The sequence below is a fragment of the Lampetra planeri genome, chromosome 82, assembly GCF_965212315.1.
Source record: "Lampetra planeri chromosome 82, kcLamPlan1.2.h2, whole genome shotgun sequence".
Lineage (NCBI taxonomy): Eukaryota > Metazoa > Chordata > Hyperoartia > Petromyzontiformes > Petromyzontidae > Lampetra > Lampetra planeri.
Genome location: NC_136186.1, coordinates 2,274,322 through 2,291,827, shown reverse-complemented (window position 1 = coordinate 2,291,827; position 17,506 = coordinate 2,274,322). Strand labels below are relative to the sequence as shown.

General features: G+C 50.3%; 1 long non-coding RNA gene across 1 annotated transcript; it reads left to right on the top strand.

The window, feature by feature from the left end:
- Nucleotides 1-10,844: 10,844 nt before the first annotated feature.
- Nucleotides 10,845-16,520, top strand: LOC144738418 (uncharacterized). The gene is made up of 3 exons (XR_013589258.1): nucleotides 10,845-10,958; nucleotides 13,912-14,076; nucleotides 15,190-16,520. It is a non-coding gene; the product is annotated as an uncharacterized LOC144738418 (long non-coding RNA).
- The last annotated feature ends 986 nt before the right edge of the window (nucleotides 16,521-17,506 follow it).

Below are 17,506 nucleotides of genomic sequence, written 5' to 3'. Positions count from 1 at the left end.
CAATCAACAATCAAAGGATTGCTGGATGAAAATTATCATGTTAATGACAGAATAGTAACGGAGGGGTCGGCACGCAAAGTGGCTGTGTTAGTGTGAAAGCGCAAGTTTGAAATGGGCAAAAAGCACAACTATCATCAGAAGGTGGTAGGATGGGAAGATCATAGCCAGTTATGACTTAAACTGGTTGATAACGTCCTTCCAATGATTACTCAGTTTGTACCCATCTTCTCGGTTTAAATTGTGTCTGTGTCGATAAAAATGGATGGCTTCTTTGTTGCTAGCCAGTGGGTTTGCAAAGTACATTCGTCTTAGAGAAATAAATTTTGTGTGAGCCCACCGCATTAAAACAATGATCAGCCACGGCTGAGGTATTGGTCCTACCGTGTTTCAGATCCTACCTAGTTTCGGATCTGCCTTATGTTCACGAACATAAGGCAGATCTGAAACTGTCGGGTTGGCTGCCCACCACTTGCATTAATATTGGCTGCTGACATTTTGGCAATGCCCATTTCAAACCCTAATAAACAGTTTGCCTTTGGAAGCTAACCCCACTTTTCCTGAAGACGACCGATTTTGTTGCGATTGAAACGTTGTATTTCGATTTAAAGCTTTTGTGACTGCAGGGATTCATCTTTTTGGTTCTTTCGGTAGAATGGAAACAATAAAATAATAAAATAAAACATACAAAAATTATTCTCACGTTTCGGCTACAACGCAAGACGGCTGCTTGCGTTGTAGCCGAAACGTCGTGAGAATTATTTTATTATATTTTATTTTATTATTTTTATTGTTTCCATTCTACGTGACTTTACCGAAAGAACCAAGAAGATGAAACGTTGTAGTTTTAGTTTTTGTTATTTTCTTTGAACCTATCTACTTGTCTTTACCGAAAGACCCAAAAAATATGAATTCTTGCAGTCACGAAAGCTTTAAGTCTAGATTTAAGTGAGAATGTAATTTTCTAATATATTTTCTGTAATGATTACGTTTTTAAAATCTGTCATTGTGGAATGTTCTGATGTCTGCTGGCTCAGTCACCCTTAAAAAAGAGCTTCTTAGCTCAATGGGCTTTACTCGCGATAAAACACTTCTGATTCTGAAGTGAATTGGTGTGTGTGATAGCCCTGGTTGGTACGTCAGGTGCAATGACAAGAAGCCACAAACCCCGCTACCGATGGGCCCTGTGACCGCCCCCACAGCTGGTGTTTTGTTGCGAGCCTCACCAGAATGTAATTTCGTTCTTGGTCGTCGTATCCATCATTGTTGAATCCCTCAGATTTGTTGAAAAGTGCAAAGTACCACACTTCCTGCATGGCTGCGAGTTCTAGCTTCTCACGGTTGGTCAAGTGAGGGCCAAAGAGACCCAGGATTTCTGCAGACATGAGAATAACGACAACAGCTGTGTGATCCCAAAGTTGAGCAATTTGTAGGAAAATATTACAGGATTGGGATGTTTTTGCCAATACCAGTTATGTCTGTATGTATGTTGAACTTCTTTTGCACCGTTCGTAGCCAATGGTGCCAAATGCATACGCGGGGGAAGTAAAATTATTCTAAACATGAAAAGTTCTAAAGAAAGTAGTTTTCAATCGAGATGATTTAAAAGTGTATAGCTCCAGTGGCTTCATAATATCGGAAGTGCATCTGAAAGCGTGTGATGTGCTGAGGCCAGAGCACAGATAATCATCCCCATGCAACATGGCCACCATGATGCAGTCCCCCATGCAACATGGCTACCATTAAGTCCCGCATGCAACACTGCCAACATGAAGTCCCTCATGCAACTTGGCCACCTGGATATCACCCATGCATCATGGCCGCTATGAAATCTCCAATGCATCACGGCCACTGTGACATCCACCATGTAACATGGCCGCTATGAAATCTCCAATGCATCACGGCCACTGTGACATCCACCATGCAACATGGCCGCTATGGAATCTCCAATGCATCACGGTCACTGTGACATGCACCATGTAAGATGGCCGCTATGAAATCTCCAATGCATCACGGTCACTGTAACATGCACCATGTAACATGGCTGCTATGAAATCTCCAATGCATCACGGTCACTGTGACATCCACCATGTAACATGGCCGCTATGAAATCTCCAATGCATCACGGCCACTGTGACATACTGTTGTATGTGTCGGAGTTATGAATTTTTGATGAAAATAATAAAAAATTAATAATTTCCGAAAAATGCGCATATCGCATTAATTATGTTAATGTGTGTATTAACATGCATAAATTATGATAATGCATGTGATTATATGCATACATTATGATAATCACGGGGATAATCGTAGTAATTATGCGGCTGCTTGCGATTATGTTAATGTGTGCAGTTGTGATAATTAGGCTCAGCTTCGTTTATCCAGAGTTATATCAATCAGGATAACACGATTATCATCGATTAAACGTTTACCGATTATCCTAGTGTGTGTTATGATATTTAAGGTCACCAGTTCAGATCTCATCACAGGATACAGCTCTTATGAATAAGACAGTTTTGCATGGACTTGGAAAGAAGCACTCGAACAGTTGGTGTTAAGCAATTTTATTCTAACAAGCATGTGACATTCTATCATGCAGGACAAACATGCGTCAATAATTCATGAATAATCAAACTCTTATGCATTTGCGATACTATGCATTCGATTAATATGAATAACTAAAATTATTATGCAATTACGATATTATGCATTTGACTAAATGAATGAATAAACACTTATGCATTTGCGATACTATGCAATTACCTAATATGAATGACTAAAAATACTTCTTCATTGGCGAAATTATGCAGTTAACGAAAATGAATGACTAAAACATTTCTTATTCATGTAACTCGACGTCAGCAACTGCTTTGCACGATCAGTTGATATTGAACGCACCACCTCGAAATGGCAACCCTTTTTGAAACACAAAGATAACTTTTGAAAGTCTTATTCGTGTGCGTGTTGTGTGTGCGTTGTCCCCTTGTAAAATTAATAAAAAAAAACATTTTAGAGCCGGGAGTTGTGTCGTTAGCTTGTGGGGTGGGGGAGGGATTATACAAACAGCGGCCAGAGAGGTTCTCTCTGGCTTGGGCGTGGCCGCCGCGAGCCCCTGCGTGTCTCTGCTTGTGCGCTCTCTCTCTCCCTCCACCGCTGGATGACGAGTTGGCACGATGCTGTGCTTAAAGATGCTCGGTCGCTCGTGTCGCTCGGTGGCGCTGGGTGTCGCTCGGTGGCGCTCGCGCTTTCTTGGTGGCAGCCCCCGGCTTCTCCACTGCTCGATTGATTGTTGAGTCGGCACGATGCTCGCCGTCGCTCTGGACGTCTGGTGTGTTCACACTGGTCGTTGGTCGGTGTGCCCTCAGGCACACGGCGCATTCGATGGCGCTGTCCTCTCCCTCCCAGCCGTTTGACCAGGCTTTCTCCACTGCTTCGCGCTCTCTGCTTTGCTCGCTTGGTCGACGCTTGGCGATCTCCGCCCTTTTACAGGTTGATTGCTTGTCATCACTCGTCACTCTCTCTGCTCCGTGCTTCCCTTGTTCGTGAAGCTGTCAGCTTCACTCGCACTTAACTTCGTTCTGCGAGAAGCGACACCTGCTATCGGCATCGGTGTTTCGTTTCCTCACGACGCTCCGCCAGCCGGAGCACGGCTGAAACCCAGCCCCAACTCAGGTTGAACTCAGACTTCTGCGACTCGAACGACTCCTCCTCGTTCCATCACTTCTCGAGGCACAACCGCCCCAGCTCTCTTGCGAGCCCCCGTCGCAACGCTGCGTCGCAAACCGAGTTGCGAGACCGAGCGCCTCGGACAGACTGCTCTCAGACTGTCACTTTAACGAAGTCTTGTCGTCCCATCTCTTCTCGAGGCACGACTGCCACAGCTCCCTTGCGTGCCCCGTCGCAACGCTGAGCTCGACTCGGACTGACTCAACCCAGACTGTCCTTTCGCGGTGTGCGCCCGTGCCTAACTCAAAACGTGACTCCCCTCTCTCCGCGTCTCTTGCGAGAGAAAACAAACAAGACAGAGCGAGAAGAAACAGACACCCCCCCCCCCTTTGTGACCTTTTTGCTCCCTCCATGCTTGTCAGACCCCGCTGGAAGACAAAGGTGGCTGAGGAGATGTTTGTAATACATTTATGTGGTCCTGTGTGTTACATTTATTCTTGAATTATATTCTATGAGTTCCTTCGGTCTTAGTATCGTGGTAATCATTCGTCTATGTTTAATGAATATTCGTAATGATTCTCGTCACATTATTATTTTGGGTTTCGCCAAGTTTAGTTCTCCAGAGATTGGTGTTTATTCTGAGTTATATTTTAATGTCCTGAGGTTAAGCGTAACTATGTTTCCACTTAAGCTTTCTGGAATTCGTACTCTTTAGTTTTTAGGAAGTTCGTGTAGGTAGGAAACATATAATAATAGTAAAAATATTATTGTTTGTTGGTTAATTCTCTTTGTTAAGTTTCTACTTTTCGGTAAGGAAAACGTTAAGAAAACGCGAGTTGCAACCGCTATTTACTCTGCACCTTATCTGTACATCTCCAGATGTCTTGGGAGGCTAGTCCATACATCTTTTGTCCATCTGGATGTCTATGACCTCTTTGTGACCGAACTCTCAACATTTTAACCGCCCTCCATGTTTCATGGATTCCTGGTGTTCTTGTGAGGAGAAGTGAGTTGTTTTCATTAATTAATTTGAAAAAATATATATATAGAATTTTTTTTTTTTTTATTATTCTTAATATTAATAACGGAAAACAGGGCATAGATCCAACAATACACCATGTAACATGGCTGCTATGAAATCTCCAATGCATCACGGCCACTGTGACATGCACCATGTAACATGGCTGCTATGAAATCTCCAATGCATCACGGCCACTGTGACATGCACCATGTAACATGGCCGTTATGAAATCTCCAATGCATCACAGCCACTGTGACATCCACCATGCAACATGGCCGCTATGAAATCTCCAATGCATCACAGTCACTGTGACATGCACCATGTAACATGGCTGCTATGAAATCCCCAATGCATCACGGTCACTGTGACATCCACCATGCATCATGGCCGCTATGAAATCTCCAATGCATCACGGTCACTGTGACATGCACCATGTAACATGGCCGCTATGAAATCTCCAATGCATCACGGTCACTGTGACATGCACCATGTAACATGGCCGCTATGAAATCTCCAATGCATCACGGTCACTGTGACATCCACCATGCAACATGGCCGCTATGAAATCTCCAATGCATCACGGCCACTGTGACATGCACCATGTAACATGGCCGCTATGAAATCTCCAATGCATCACGGTCACTGTGACATGCACCATGTAACATGGCTGCTATGAAATCCCCAATGCATCACGGTCACTGTGACATCCACCATGCATCATGGCTGCTATGAAATCTCCAATGCATCACGGTCACTGTGACATCTCACCCTGCAACATGGCCATTGTGATGTTCCATCATTCATCATGGCCCACTGTGACGTCTCTCATTACTGTCCTTACCTTGCGGTGATTTGCTGCAGATGGAGGCGGTGCCCTCTGAGGACAGCGCACTCCAAGTGGTGCAAGATTCGCCCTTACTCCTCGCCTCTCCAGCTCGGCTCATCTACACACACATAAAGACAAAGGTCCACCACGTAAACTTTAGCAAGATGTTGGGGAAAGCGCAGGAGGCGAGCACTGAGCCCAGAATCTCTGAGATCCTGGGCTCCACAATCAGGAGGGTCCTGCCAAGATGTTGTGTCAGTTCTCAGCGTTGGGATATTTGGTCAATATCTGATGTCAACTTGGATATTACAATGAGACACGTGTGGATTTAGAGGACACACACAGGTTAATGGCATCCTTCAAACTGTTAAGAGAAGTGGGGCTGGGCCAGGACATGCCACGGCCAGGAGGAACAACGATGGCCAATGGTCAAGAAGAATAACGGAGCTGCAGCCAAGTATCGGAGCACGTCTGAGAGGACAGCTTCCAGAAAGATGGAGCGACAAAATCGGTGCTTGGTGGATTATGCCATCGCAGGATCGTGAAGGGTAGCAGGAACTCAGGGAAGGAGGCCTTCATCCAGTAGTGGATAGATAAAAGTACTGTAGATTATTCACATGTAGACAGGCAGGTACACAGACAGGATCTCGGGGAGGATACCCTGATAGATGCACACACACTCAGGCAGGCAAGTAGATGTACACTCAGGTATATGGATAGGCGACAGGTAGCCACACGCAGAGTGGAGAGCACACGTCCATCAATACTTCACCACACGAGTCGAAGAGCCACACGTACCTCCATGGTAGCAACTTGCAGAGCAGGGTGCACAGAACTCACAGCGTCTCTCGTACAGTCCGGGTCTCTGCGTGCGGAGCAGGAGACGAAGGCGAGGATCACAAAGAGTCGAGGGGGCGTGAGTGCTCCCAGATCTCAACACGAGTCACAACGCGGGCTTACATCCTCACCATGAACCCACATCATCAACACAGACTCACATCATCACCACTCACAACACGAAATACAAAAACAACAACAACCGACATTCGCCACTAAGTAGGGGTGATGACACCACGGCGCCTGTGCCGGGCCAGGTGCACTTTTAGTCCACGTGAAGTGTCGAAGGCTGACAAGACGTCACGGGATAGACCCAGGTTCCAAAGGTTGGCTGAGATGACTGGTAGATACACCAGCTGTATCCCCAACTGTGCCAACTTGTTGAATTTTATCCGCTACTCGTTGTGAGCGTCACTCCTCTGTCCTCAGTTGTTGTTGGAAGGCGACTGCCTCCTACTGCCCGGTAGGAGCCTTCACGAGCTTCCTCGTGAAGGATGCTATCCACACCGCTGATACCAGTCTTCTGCAAGTCCACTCAGCTCCACATCCTCCCATACAGCATCAGTCCATATTTTTGACAGCCCATGTCGTGCCCGTTTAGCCCTCTTTATGTAACCAAAAGAAACTGCTTGGGTATGCAGTCTACAAGACCCAGCCAATGCAGCCTTGCCTGCCGGAGGAACTTACTGGTGGGAATGTCTCCAGATCTTTCAAGTATTTGTGAGCCCCTCACACAATCCAGCCTGGTTAAACCCAGGATGGATCGTACAATCAACAACACCACCATCAACACCACCAACACCAACAATACCACCACCACCACCATCAACAAGACTATCACCACCATCAACACCATAACCAAAAACATCACCAACACCACCCCCATCAACATCACCTCCATCAACACCACTAACACCACCACAACCAACACCACCACCAAGACCACCACCGCCAACACGACCACCAACAACACCACAATCAACAACACCACCATCAACACCACCAACAATACCATCACCATCAACACCACCAACAGCACCACCAAGACCACCACCAACACAACAACCACCAACACCACAATCAACAACACCACCATCAACACCACCATCAACACCACCAACACTAACAATAAAACCACCATCAACATCACCAGCACCACCACCAACACCACCACCAAGAACACCAACACCACCACCACCAACAACACCACCATCACAACCAACACCACCAAGACCACCACCGTCAACATCATCAACACCACCACCACTAACAACAAAGATAAAGCACCACGCCCGGCCGCCTTTGTCTCCCTAGTGGCGATGTTTACACACACACACAGACTCACACACACAGACTCGCACACACACAGACTCACACACACACAGACTCACACACAGACTCACACACACACAGACTCACACACACACAGACTCACACACACACAGACTCACACACACACAGACTCACACACACACAGACTCACACACAGACTCACACACACACATACTTACACACACACAGACTCACACCATTTCTCACCTTCGCCAAATTCTCCCGCGACTCTCTAACGGACAAACTGCCTGAGGGAGACACGAGGGGGCGGTACCAGGTGACCACGCCCACTATGACGTCGCAGACCTGAGCCCCTCCCCCCCACCGGAGCCCCTCCCCCCCACCGGAGCTCCTCCCCCCACCGGAGCCCCTCCCCCCAACTGGAGTCCCTCCCATATTCTCAGGTTTTTTCGGTAAAGTCACGTAGGTAAAAACATTAAAATTAATGAAAGTAAAATAAAACAAAACAAAATAAAATTCACGACGTTTCGGAGGCAACACAAGTCTCCGTCATCAGGTGGGACCGTCACAGCCGAATTAGCTCCCTCCCCCCACCGGAGCCCCTCCTCCCCCACCGGAGCCCCTCCCCCCCACCGGAGCCCCTCCCCCCCACCGGAGCCCCTCCCCCCCACCGGTGCTCCTCCCCCCCCCACCGGAGCCCCTCCCCCCGATGCCCAACCCTTCGCCCCGCCCCTTCACCCTCCTCGCCCCTCCCCCCGCTGCTACTTCCGCTGAGGCCGGGGCGAGTGGAGGCGGCGCTGTGCATTGTGGGTGGCGAGCGGACGATTTGGATTCCCGCTCGCGGCCACCGTCGGTGGCTCGCGAGCTTCTGAAGCGGCGGCTCGCTGGCTGGGCCTCCTCTACGTCGACTCAGCCCGAACAAGGCGAGCACCTTGCACGCTGTGGACGCAGCAGCAGCAGCAGTGGCGGTGGTGTGGGGGGGGGCAGAGGAGGCGCCTGTTGAGTTCACGGCCCCTGCTGCTGCTGCTGATGATGATGAGAGGCACTGACAGATTGTGGCTGATGGGATGAGTTACATTTAGTTGTTTGTGTCTCTGGAGGGGCGGATTTGTTGTCGTGGCAGAAATGGCCTCGACTAGAGGCCGCGATGTGGAGTGTTTGGTCTACTCTCCCACGCTGGGCGTGCCCACACTTTACCCCGATACACATGCGGGGCGTGAGCTCACTGGGCTTGCAATGCAGAGGTGCAGGTTCGAGTCCATTTCACACTTGGCCACTCACCCACTCACTCAGGCACTCACCCAATCAGCCACTCGCCCACTCAGCCACTCGCTCAGCCACTCACCCACTCAGCCACTCGCTCAGCCACTCACCCACCCACTCAGCCACTCGCTCAGCCACTCACTCACCCACAGGGATAAAGACCCTTCATGCAGTGGTTGTGTAGTATCTGCGTCAATGTTTTTGTTGTTTGGTTATGGTGGTGGTTATGGTGGTTATGGTGGTGGTTATGGTGGTGGTTATGGTGGTGGTTGTGGTGGTTGTGGTGGTGGTGGTGGTTGTGGTGGTGGTGGTGGTTGTAGTGGTGGTGGAGGTTACAGTTGTGCAGTTGTGGTGTAGATGGTTATGTTGGTTGTTATGGTAGTTGTGGCTCTGGTTGTGGTGGTTTAGGTTGTGGTTATAATTGTGGTTGTGTAAGTTGTGGTTATATGTGCGGTTGTGGTGTTTGTGGTTATATTTGTTATAATTGTGTAGGTTGTGGTTGTAGTGGTCATAGTTGTGGTGTAGGTGGTTATGATGGTTGTTATGGTAGTTGTATTATTTTGAACTTCAATTGCACCCTACTCAGCCGACCGTGCTAATTGGAGGTGTGGTTATCGTTGTGGTTATTTAATGGTTGTTTTGGTTTTAGTTGTGGTGGTGATTGTGGTTGGTGCAGGTGCTGGGATGAAGGATGCGTTCCGTGTCCTCTGCCCATGCGGCTCCAACAACGATTGCTCCAGCCAGCACTGCCACCCCTGTGGTCACATGACCTTGCCTCCCAGCATACCTTGCAGTCGTCATTGATTCTGGGCCATCTTTACCTCCTGCATCTTTATAGAAGCTCTCGCTTCCTCCACACACTCTCCTCCTACCTCTGCTCTCTCTCCCCGTGTCTCCATCCCCCCTCTTCTTTCTGGGTGGTCCAGGTTAAAGGGTTAGGAGTTGACTGGCTGCACTCTGACCTTTGACCTTGGCTGTCATCCGAGTGGGATTGTCGCACATCAGTCAACCCATAATATCAAGATCTGTCCCGTGACCTCCTATACCTAGCCTGGAACAGCAGTCAACCTGTGGCACCCAGATCTGTCCCGTGACCTGCTGCACCTAGCCTGGCACAGCAGTAAACCCATGGCACCTGGGTCTGTCCCATGACCTCCTCCTGCTGCACCTAGCCTGGCACAGCAGTAAACCCATGGCACCTGGGTCTGTCCCATGACCTCCTGCACCTAGTATGGCACAGCAGTCAACCCATGGCACCTGGTTTGTTGTGATGACATTACCGCCACGTAGTGGCGAATGACGGCCATTGTCGTTGTGAGTTTGTGTGCTTGTGTGCGAGTAATGGTGATTGAGTGTGTAACTATCATGTCGTGTCTGTGTGAGTTGGATGGTAGGGGTGTGTTTATGAGGGTGAGTGTGTGTGGATGTGTGAGTATCATGGTGAGTATGTGAGTGATGGTATGTGACAGTGTGAGTTTGATGGTGATTGTATCATGGTGAGTGCAAGCAATACTCTGAGCTTGACTTATTTCCCCCCCTCCCTTTACCCACTCTTCCTCCCTCTCCCTGTCTCCCCCCACTCTCCCCCACCCATTCTACCTCCCTCACCTTCCCTACCTCTCTATCTCTCTCCTTTCTCCCGCAATTATCTCGCCTGTTATAAAGGAGGTCGTGGGTCCGATCCCTACCCTCACACCTGCTATATATTTAGAGTTTGCGTGTCTCTCTCCCTCTCTCCCCGTGGTCACGTTCAGAGTGTTTGGTTTTTATAAATGTCGACGTGATGATAGGCCACGTGGTTGACCTATCATTTGTGGCATTTTCCTTTCTGAAGAAGAGCTGTGTAGCTCGGTGGGCATTACCTGGAAAAATTGAAATAGTTTAGTTTCCTCTTTTCCTCCTCCCTTCTTCCCTCTCCACAACCCTCCCTCCCCCAGCATAACAACAAGAAGCAGGAGGAGGATGGTTTGTCTCCCAAGCTGAGCGCTTCCGGGTCCACCTTCATGATCCTCCCTCTGCCCCGGCAGGGGGAAGATCCCCTCACACAGGGTTACGGTACCCCACCCACATACACACGGGGTTACGGTGCCCCCGCTACACATACGCACAGGGGTACTGTACCCCCCACTCACATGCCAGGCTATGTGCACCACACAGAGACCCAAAGACTCGCACATAGATCCATAGACTCACACAGACCCATTGACTCGCACAGAAACCAATTAACTCAAACAAAGAACCGTCGAAACACAGACAATATACTTACACAAAGACACATAGACTCACACAGACTCATCCACTCGTGCACCCACCCACTCAATGACTCACAGGCTTACTCGCTCACCCAATCCCTCACCTACTCACTCAGCCACTCACTCAGAAACTCACTCAAGAACTCGCTCACTCATTTACCCACCCACTTGCTCACCCACTCGTGCATCCACTAACAGAATCGCTCATAAACTCACCCACTCACACGCTCAGAAACTGACTCACAAAATAATTCACCCACTCACTCGTGCACTCACTCGCCCACTTACCCATGCGCGCACAGATTCACCCACTTACTTACTCGTTCACAGACTCCCTCTCTGATAGACTCGCTCATAGACTCACTCGCTCAGACTCAATCACTCACAGACTCACTCAGAAGCTCTCACCCACTAACTTATTCAGAAACTCACTCCACCACCAACCCACTTACTTTAAAACTACCTCACTTATCCGCACCCACTCACTGACCTACTTACTCATCCACTCCCTCAGCCACTCACTGACCAACTCACTCACTCACAGACTCAGTCGCTCACTCATCCACTCGCTACGAAACTCATTCATCCACCCACCGACTCACTCGCAACCATTAACTCATCCACTCAATAATTTCATCCATTCACTCATCCACTCACTCAACCACTCACTCATTCAACAACCCACGCACTAACCCACTCACTTGGAGACTCTCTCACCCACCCACTCACTCACCTCGCCCAGTCTATTAGCCACTCATTCAGAAACTCACTCACCTACTCACTCACCCACACAATCGATCAATCACTCATATACTAAATCACGCACCCACCCACACACTCACTCACCCACTCACTCATCCACTATTCCACTCACTTAAGAACCCACTTCCTCAACCACCAACTCAGAATATCACTCCTCCACTCACTCACCCATTTACTCACCCACTCGCTCACCCACTCATTCAACAACTTTCTCACTCGTGGGCTCACTTGCTTATCCACTCACTCATCCATTCACTCATCCACTCGCTCATCCAATCTCACCCACTCGCTCACTCACTCGCTCACCCACTCGCTCACCCACTCGCTCACCCACTCGCTCACCCACTCGCTCACCCACTCGCTCACCCACTCGCTCACCCACTCGCTCACCCACTCGCTCACCCACTCGCTCACCCACTCGCTCACCCACTCGCTCACCCACTCGCTCACCCACTCGCTCACCCACTCGCTCACCCACTCGCTCACCCACTCGCTCACCCACTCGCTCACCCACTCACTCATCCACTCACTCACAGACTGACTCAGAAACTCACTCACCCAAGCATTCACCCACTGACTCACTCACCCATTCACTCATCCATTCACTCACATACTCAGACTCACTCGCTCCCAGACTCACTCACAGACGCACAAAGAAGCTTACTCACCCACTAACCTATTCAGAAACGCAGTCAACCACCAAACCACCTACTCAAAAACTCCTTTACTCATCCGCACTCACTCACTAACCTATCTACTCATTTACTCAATCAGCCACGTTTACTCACTAACTCGCTCACTCATGCACTCAGAAAATCACTCATCCACTCACTTAGAAACTCCTACAACCACTGACCCACTCGCTCAAAAACTCCCTCATCTACTATCTCGCTCACTCTCTTATTTACTCACCCACTCCCTCACCAATTCACTCGTTTCCCCACTCATTCCTTCAGTCACTCACTCATTCAGCAACTCGGTCAATCATTATCTAATTCAATCACTCACCCATTCACTCGGAGACTCACTAGCTCACTCATCCTCCACTCACTAACCCACTCAGAAACTCACTCAGCTACTCACTCACCACTCATTCACCCACTCATCCACTCATTGAATAAATCACCTACTCGCCCACTTTCTCACCCACTCAATCAGAAACTCATTCACCTACTCACCCACACACTCACCCACTTACACTCGGGAGTGGGTGGTTTTACAGTTCAGTGTTAATCATTGGGACTCCCATAGGGTTCAGTGTTGCTCACTTGGTCTCCCATAGGGTTCAGTGTTAATCACTGAGGCTCCCATAGGGTTCAGTGTTAATCACTGGGGCACCCATAGGGTTCAATGTTAATCAATGGGGCTCCCATCGGGTTCAGTGTTAATCACTGGGCCACTTATAGGGTTTGGTGTAATCACTGGGTCTCCCATAGAGTTCAGTGTTAATCACTGGGCCACTTATAGGGTTTGGTGTAATCACTGGGTCTCCCATCGGGTTCAGTGTTAATCACAGACCCATAGATTCCTAAAACCCTATAAACACCTAAGCCTCTATACCCCTAACCCTCTAAACCCCTATATTCCGAAAACTATAACCCTCTAATCCCCTTCACCCTTAACACCCTAACCTTTTAATCGCCTTAACCCTTAAACCGCTCACCCTCTAAACCCCTCACCCACTAAACCCCTATGCCTCTAAATCCAACCCCCTAACCCTTTGAACCCCTGACTTTCTCCAATCCCATAATAAAGGTTTTTTTTTGTGGTAAGATCGTGTGAATATAAATGTGTCTTAAAACCCGTCACCACCCGACACAGCCAATGAATAAAGTTTGTCACGTGAACAAAAAGTGCCAATTAGTTTCTACTTTAGCACATCGGTGTGTTGGAGACTAACCCAAATAAACCTTTATTATGAATAACCCCTCAACCCCATAACTCCCCCTGCGCCACCCTCCATGTCTCCCCTTCACCCCCCTCGCCTCCCTCAGCTGCTACTTCCGCTGAGGCCGGGGCAAGTGGAGGCGGTGCTGTGCATTGTGGGTGGCGAGCGGCTGATTTGGATTCCCTCTCACGGCCACCGTTGGTGGCTCGCGAGCTTCTGAAGTGGCGGCTCGCTGGCTGGGCCTCCTCTACGTCGACTCAGCCAGAAGAAGGTGAGAACCTTGCACGGTGTGGACACAGCAGTGGCGGTGGTGGGGGAGGGCAGAGGAGGCGCCTGGCCCACAGGTGCCTGCTTTGTCTCACTCCTCTCTCTCCCCGTGTCTCACTCCTCTCCCCGTGTCTCCCTCTCTCTCCCCGTGTCTCCCTCCTCTCTCTCCCCGTGTCTCACTCCTCTCTCTCCCCGTGTCTCCCTCCTGTCTATCCCCGTGTCTCCCTCCTCTCTTTCCCCGTGTCTCCCTCCTCTCTCTCCCCGTGTCTCACTCCTCTATCTCCCCGTGTCTCCCTCCTCTCTCTCCCCGTGTCTCCCTCCTCTCTCTCCCCGTGTCTCCCTCCTCTCTCTCCCCGTGTCTCCCTCCTCTCTCTCCCCGTGTCTCCCTCCTCTCTCTCCCCGTGTCTCCCTCCTCACTCTCCCCGTGTCTCCCTCCTCTCTCTCCCCGTGTCTCACTCCTCTCTCTCCCCGTGTCTCACTCCTCTCTCTCCCCGTGTCTCACTCCTCTCTCTCTCCCCGTGTCTCCCTCCTCTCTCTCCCCGTGTCTCCCTCCTGTCTCTCCCCGTGTCTCCCTCCTCTCTCTCCCCGTGTCTCTCTCCTCTCTCTCCCCATGTCTCCCTCCTCACTCTCCCCGTGTCTCCCTCCTCTATCTCCCCGTGTCTCCCTCCTCTCTCTCCCCGTGTCTCCCTCTTCTCTCTCCCCGTGTCTCCCTCATCTCTCTCCCCGTGTCTCACTCCTCTCTCTCCCCGTGTCTCCCTCCTCTCTCTCCCCGTGTCTCCCTCCACTCTCTCCCCGTGTCTCCCTCCTCTCTCTCCCCGTGTCTCCCTCCTCTCTCTCCCCGTGTCTCCCCCCTCTCTCTCCCCGTGTCTCCCCCCTCTCTCTCCCCGTGTCTCCCTCCTCTCTCTCCCCGTGTCTCCCTCCTCTCTCTCCCCGTGTCTCCCTCTTCTCTCTCCCCGTGTCTCCCTCCTCTCTCTCCCCGTGTCTCCCTCCTCTCTCTCCCCGTGTGTCCCTCCTCTCTCTCCCCGTGTCTCCCTCCTCTCTCTCCCCGTGTCTCCCTCCTCTCTCCCCGTGTCTCCATCCTTTCTCTCCCCATGTCTCCATGTCCCCTTCTCTCTAGGTGGTGCAGGTTTAGGAGTTTACTGGCTGCACTCCGACCTTTGGCCTTTGGCTGTCGCCCAAGTGGGATTGTCGCACAGCAGTCAACCCATAGCATCAGTATCTATCCCATGACCTCCTCCTGCACCTAGCCTGGCACAGCAGTCAACCCATGACACCTGGCTCTGTCCCGTGACCTCCTCCTGCACCTAGCCTGGCACAGCAGTCAACCCATGGCACCTGGGTTGTTGTGATGATATCACCATCATGCCGTGGCAAATTACGGCTGTTGTCGTTGTGAGTTTGTAGGTTTGTGTGTGAGTAATGGTGCGTGTGTGACTTTCAAGACGTGTGTGAGAGTAGGATGGTCGGGGTGTGTGAGTATCATGGTGAGTGTGTGGGTGTGTTAGATGGCTGGCAATGTTGATGGGTGGTGATGATGATGCAAGCCTTGTGCTCGAGAATGGCACACTGAAACTAATATCACGTAGCTACTTCTGAGTACCCTTCAAGTGCTGTCTGGTCCACATTGTAAAGGGCAGGACTTTCCCACCTGTTCTTTATTTAAGGGCAACGTTGGTCACAACAATGTTATTACTTCTTACAGCTGGAATTTATCCTAAGTACATGGAGAACCACATTGCAGCCATGTGATAGTTGATGTTGTGCAGTGAATGATGACCGGGCTGAGACCATTGACTCGCTAGACTTGAGAATCTGCTTTGATCACAGGTGACTGCCTGGATTCAATCCCAGGTACTCCGTGGTGCCAATTCAGTGCTATGACCACAAGGTCCATGGGCCACCTCTAAACACCCCCCACGATAAAGACATAAGCAGCAACCTGTTTAGTGAGCAGCAGCATTCTTTGAATATTTTTCCAAAGCAATTGGGATTGTGGAGCAGTGGCACAGTCCTGCATTTCCTTTCTCTTTAATCCACCAAACGAAACTTTCTGCTCGATTGTGGCGCACCCATTTTTACACTTGTTTCAACTGCTGTGGCAGATGGTGGAGCAGAGGGGCAGTGGAGCAGATTGGCAGTGGAGCAGAACAGTGAAGCAGAGCGCAGTGGAGAAGTGGGGCAATAGAGCAGAGGAGCAATGGAGCAATGAGGCAGTGCAGCAAAGGAGCAGTGGGGCATTGGAGCAGTGGATCAGTGGGGCAGATGAGGGGTGGATTTGTCGTGAAGAAGGCGAATCACCTGAATATGTGCTCTGAAGAAGAACCATTTCCCAAAACGTTTCTTTTTATCTATGTCCTTGTCCCACCGCACACACAGCCGGGACACCGCACACACGAACCAAGGCACATTAAACCAACCCAGGCAGCACTCGCATGCAATGCAACGTTACGTTGTGTCCTCATGAGTTGATTTCACAAAGTTTATAGTAACAGCAGCAATACATATATTGATCCTATTTCTTAACCGGGTGGCCTTAAGACTTGGCACGTGCAGGTTTTGTTCATTGTCTGCACCAGACCCCTGCAGCTGTCTCATTCTGGGTCAGCTGCCCCTTACATGTCCTGTAAACCATGAATAGGTCATCGCATGAGGACCGCCTGGATGAAAACCAGCATGGAAGGGGCCCAGTGTGGGGCCGGCTATGCTAATGGAATAGTCCCATGTGTGTGTGTGTGTGATGTGAGGTCTCCTGGCAGCAGTCATTCTCCGCTGCAGTGCTGGCATCTGCTGCTCAGCTTCATTCCCCAGCTGTGGTCCCAGTGGCACCGTGGGTAGTGTGGTGATAGCGGTCACGTTTGGCACCGATCCACGACCACCACCCCTACTGGGCGGTGTACCTGCCTCCACAAAGTAGCATGTGGCGGAGGAGTGAGGTGAACGCTCTCGCTATGCGAGCGAGGCCCCCTCGCTTCCTCTTCTTTTCGTGCATCTCCACCTGCACCTCCTCCATCTCCTCCTCCTCTGTCTCATCCTCCATCCCCTCTTCTTCATCCTCCACCGCCATCTCCTATACCTCCTCCTTCTCCTCTTCCTGTGCCACCTCCGTCTTCTCCATATTCTCTTCTTCCACTCGCACCGTCTCTTCCTCCATCTTCTCCTCCTCACCCTCCTGCACCACCATCTCCTCCACCCTCTTCTTTTCCTCCTCCGCCACCACCATTGTTTCCGCTTTGTCCGTAGTCTCCATCTCCTCCACCACGACCATCTGTTCATCCTTTGTTGTCTCCTTGTCCTCCATCTCCGTATTGTCTTTATCCTCTCCCTCCGTGCTCTCCTCCATTGTCACCATCACAATCTCGTCCTCCTTTGCCTTCTCTTCCTCCGTCTCTACTTCATCCTCCATTTCCTTCACCTCTTCCTTCGTCTCCTTCTCC